This window comes from Stegostoma tigrinum, chromosome 24, assembly GCF_030684315.1.
Source record: "Stegostoma tigrinum isolate sSteTig4 chromosome 24, sSteTig4.hap1, whole genome shotgun sequence".
Taxonomy (NCBI): domain Eukaryota; kingdom Metazoa; phylum Chordata; class Chondrichthyes; order Orectolobiformes; family Stegostomatidae; genus Stegostoma; species Stegostoma tigrinum.
Window position 1 is genome coordinate 7,126,394 of NC_081377.1, and position 5,472 is coordinate 7,131,865.

The window sequence follows — 5,472 nt, forward strand, 5'->3', positions numbered from 1 at the left end:
TTTTCTCAAAAGACTTTTTGGAAAGAGTGGCAAAGAGGCACGAGTTAACTTGTGCTGTCAAAAAGCAATGAACAATTGGAAAAAATGTCTCCTTCTGCACTGCCTAAATCCAAGTTCCATAACAACTAACTTCATAAACAGAACTGGAATGCTTTTAGTGAGTTGAAGTATGAACAGACCATGAATACTAGGCCCTAAGTTGTCTGTATAACAGAAGCAGCGCAGTCGAATCTAACCGATATATCATGTATCTACATCATCTTTCAATCGTAATTCACAATCTAAGCTTTTTCACTAAACCAAAGCAGATGATCAAACATTGTGTTACAATTGCTTTCAGTGTCACTGACTGAAGGAGTAGAAAAATAGAGCAACAGAATTCCCCATTTTTTCCCTGGCAGATCCAGTTCTAAAATATACACCAGGTGAGAATGGCAGTGCCATTGAAAGAACCCAGTACGTAGTACTTTTCCATTGATTCAGAGATCACATATTCAAATCAAACTTCAGAAAATCTGGATTGATAGCTGAGGGAGCGCTGCCCTGCTGGAGTTATTGCCTTATGTTTGATTTGTTAAATCAAGGCCTTTTCATCTTCGCTAAATGTAAAGACCCTAATCCTGATTAACATTTCTCAATCAATATTCTTAAAACTGATTAGTTATTATCACACTTTTGTTTGTGGGAACTTGCTTTGTACAAAGTTGCGCAAACTGCACCGTCGACTTTCCACGGCAGTGACTAAGCCTAAAAGCTTATTCATAGGTCGCAAACATTTGGAATGCAATTCAAGTCTTTCTCTCTAATAACACTAATTGGTTTCAGTTTTGAAGGATCAGCAAAGTCACCTAGCTCCCCTCACATTCTGCTAGTGAAGAAGTAAGACAAACCAGGGCAGGACCTACACAATTAATGGTAGGGCCCTTGAGAGTGTTGCTGAACAGACAGACTTAGGGGTTCAGGTACTCAATTCCTTGAAAGTGGAGTTGCAGATAGACAGGTTGGTGAAGAAGATAACAAAGTGTGTAGCTGGATGAACACAGCAGGCCAAGCAGCATCTCAGGAGCACAAAAGCTGACATTTCGGGCCTAGACCCTTCATCAGAGAGGGGGATGGGGAGAGGGTTCTGGAATAAATAGGGAGACAGGGGGAGGCGGACTGAAGATGGAGAGAAAAGAAGATATGTAGAGAGGAGAGTATAGGTGGGGAGGTAGGGAGGGGATAGGTCAGTCCAGGGAAGATGGACAGGTCAAGGAGGTGGGATGAGGTTAGTAGGTAGGAAATGGAGGTGAGGCTTGAGGTGAGAGGAAGGGATAGGTGAGAGAAAGAACAGGTTAGGGAGGCGGGGACCGGCTGGGCTGGTTTTGGGATGCAGTGTGGGGAGGAGACAAGCTGGGCTGGTTTTGGGATGCAGTGGGGGGAGGGGACGAACTGGGTTTTGGGATGCAGTAGGTGGAGGGGAGGTTTTGAAGCTGGCGAAGTCCACATTGATGCCATTAGGCTGCAGGGTTCCCAAGCAGAATATGAGTTACTGTTCCTGCAACCTTCGGGTGGCATCATTGTGGCACTGCAGGAGGCCCATGATGGATATGTCGTCTGAGGAATGGGAGGGGGAGTTGAAATGGTTCATGACTGGGAGGTGCAGTTCTGCAAAGCGGTCCCCAAGCCTAGTCTTGGTTTCCCCAATGTAGAGGAAGCCACACCGGGTGCAGTGGATACAGTATACTACATTGGCAGATGTGCAGGTGAATATCTGCTTAATGTGAAAAGTCATCTTGGGGCCTGGGATGGGGTGAGGGAGGAGGTGTGGTGGCAAGTGTAACACTTCCTGTGGTTGCAGGGGAAGGTGCCGGGTGTGGTGGGGTTGGAGGGGAGTGTGGAGCGGACAAGGGAGTCATGGAGACAGTGGTCTGCACATCTGCCAATGTGGTACACTGTATCCGTTGTACCCGGTGTGGCTTCCTCTACATTGGGGAAACCAATCGGAGGCTTGGGGATCGCTTTGCAGAACACCTATGCTCGGTTCACAATAAACAACTACACCTCCCAGTCGCAAACCATTTCAACTCCCCCTCCCATTCCTCAGACGACATGTCCATCCTGGGCCTCCTGCAGTGCCACAATGATGCCACCCGAAGGTTGCAGGAACAGCAACTCATATTCTGCTTGGGAACCCTGCAGCCTAATGGTATCAATGTAGACTTCACAAGCTTCAAAATCTCCCCTTCCCCCATTGCATCCCAAAACCAGCCCAGCTCGTCCCCTCCCCCTACTGCATCCCAAACCCAGTTCAGCCTGTCTCTGCCTCCCTAACCTGTTCTTTCTCTCACCCATCCCTTCCTCCCACCTCAGCCGCACCTCCATATCCTACCTACTAACCTCATCCCACCTCCTTGACCTGTCCATCTTCCCTGGACTGATCTATCCCCTCCCTACCGCCCCACCTATACTCTCCTCTCCACCTATCTTCTTTTCTCTCCATCTTTGGCCCGCCCTCCCCCTGTCTCCCTATTTATTTCAGAACCCTCTCCCCATCCCCGTCTCTGATGAAGGGTCTAAGCCTGAAACGTCAGCTTTTGTGCTCCTGAGATGCTGCTTGGCCTGCTGTGTTCATCCAGCTCCACACTTTGTCATCTTGGATTCTACAGCATCTGCAGTTCCCTTTATTTCTGGTGAAGATGATGTTTGGTATGATTGCCTTCATCGGTCAGAGCATTGGGTATAGGAGTTGGGATGTCATGTTGCAGCTGTACAGTACATTGGGGAGGCCTGTTTTGGAGCAATGCGCACAATGCTGGACACCTGCTATAGGAAGGATATTATGAAATTGAAAAGATTTACAAGGCTGTTACCGGGACTGGAAGATTTGAGTTGTAAGTGGAGAGGCTGGATTGGCTGGGACTTTTTTGCCTAGAGTGTTAGAGCTTGACAGGTGAATTTACAGAGGTTTTTCAACATCATGAGGGCCACAGGGTGAACAGCAAAGTTCCTTTTCCATGAGTAGCAGAGCTCAAAACTAGATGGCACAAAGTGAGAGGGGAAAGATTTTAAAGGGACCTGAGTGGCAACATTTTCACACAGAGAGTGGTGAGTGTATGGAATGACCTGCCAGACGAGGTGGTAGATGCAGATACTGTTACGTCATTTAAAAAAGAAATCATTTGGACAGGTACATGAATAGGAAAGGTTTAGAAGGATTTGAATCAAATGCAGGCATATGGGATTAGTTTAGTTTCGGCAACCTGGTCAGCATGGATGAGATGGGCTGAAAGGTCTCTTTTCGAGCTGTATGGTTCTATGGTTCTGAGTTCTTTGTGACCTTCAGGCCTCAATCTTATTCAAATGTGGTCGGCCAGCGGCCAAAACTGAAATGGCAGTGGGGGTCCCATTTACAGAACAGGAGTCTGACATCAGTATTCAATGGGATCCTGTTTCCTGAAACAGAGAGCACTTTGGACATTTGGCAGTAAGCCAGGTGAGGTGACTCAACACCAAACCCATTGTCTTGAATCAAAGTCCAGTATTTGGGTGAGATCCTGCAAATGAACTCTCCAGGGGAGAGTACATTTGCAAAAGGAGGGTGGGGGTGGAATAAAGAATGACATTCAGGTCTGAGAAAAGTTGAACAGTAAAACAGCCATGGTGGAGCAATTGCTGTACAAATAAATATTTCCCAATCCCGCACAGAAGAGGGAAGTGTCCCTTCAAGGGGAAAGAGAAAGCCAAGTCCAAACAAGTCAGCCATTCAGCGTGTACTGAGTTCAAGGTGCAGTTTGTTTTGGCAAAATAAAATTTGAAAGCGGTAGGCTTTTGAGATCTCCCTGCTCCTGTCCTGACCAGGAGTACAGCAGGTTAAAATAAATTGTTTGTGCACAGTCAGCAGAGACCACTCAGTGAACCTTTTCCCTTGAGTTAGAGTCCAAGAGCCAGAGAGCTGAATTACTTTCAACTCAGATACATATCGGGAAATCCATACGTTATATTTTCTGAGCAATTGAGATCAGAATTACAGGTTGCTGCTGTTCATGCGACATGGGAGGCACAGGTTTGTGGGCATGGCTTGGGGAAAGAATGGGTTTAAATTAATCAGGTCTAAAGGATAAGTCACTGAGGCTTCTGGCTGACTGAACGTTGTAACCTCAATTTACTTCCCCCTTCCCAGAGGGGCAAAAGCATAAAACAAAAAGGGTAATACTTGGAAATGTAGGTTCTGCTCGATATGGACACCATTTTGAAGTATGTGAGTCAGAACAATGGGCAGAATCTTATAACGGGTGTGTGCTTTGGCGAGATGTGTGGCAGAATTGGACAAAAAGTACAGCAAAGCCGAACCCATCTGGACATTGAGATTGTCTCACTTCATGTTTTACTCATTTCGCAAACAGTGAGGTAAGGTAGGAAGTGGTAAGATGCAGAGCTGTTAAAACACTTTGTTAACTCCACACAGCCGAAGTCCTCCCAAATTCTGATTCCAGCCTGAGTCAGCCAATCACGATTGGGCAGGGACTTTCCCGCCACTTTTACCCCATGTCTGCAGACAGTGGGGCCTAACTGCACTGCTGGGACTAACTAACTCGGTGTAGGCTGCTGATGAAGCCTCAAACATTCTGGGTCCATATAACTTGTTGCCAAATTTATTTTTAAACTAAAACGAAGGAAATTTGTTTACCTAATAAATTCCTCCATCAATTTACCACAAAAACAGTGAAGTCTATGTCCAGTCTCAACCTGTAAAAGTATTGACAGTGAATTCATTTTGAGTGTTGTGGGGTCAAACTAAACAAGCTTACTTATGGTAACTGAAGGTAAAGTAATCCTGTGGCCAGTGATGATATCTTCTAGTTCTAATGCATTAGTGTTTCCACCATTTTCTTTTCTCCTGAAACAGATGAAATTGAGCAAAAACCTATCAGTTGGATAAAACCTATCCAGAACTAGGGGTCACAATCTAAATAAGGAGTAAGACATTCAGGACTGAGATGACGAAGAATTTCTTCACTCAGAGAGTTGTGAACCTGCAAATCCTCTCCCACAGGAAGCTGTTAGGTCCAGTTCAAGAGGGAGCCGGACGTGGTCCTTGTGGCTAAAGGGATTAAGGAGGGTGGGGAGAAGGCGGGAATGAGATACTGAAATTGCATGGTCAGCCACATTGAATTGTAGTGCAAGCTCAAAGGCCAAAGGGCCTACTTCTGCACCTATTTTCTATGTTTCTATAATGTGGAAATGTAAGGTTATACACTTTGGCAGAACGAATAAGGAGCTGAATATTATATCAATAGAGAAAGATGGCAGAAAGATGCAGGACAGAGGGATTTGGGCACACTCGTGAGTAAATTGCCATAAGCTAGCATCCAAGTTCAGTAGGTAACAGAAAAGGCTAATGGAATATTTGTGTTTATTTCAATCAGAAAAGACTAGAGAAGTGGAGCAATTTTGCTCAAACTGCACAAGGCTGTAGTCAGACCACAACTG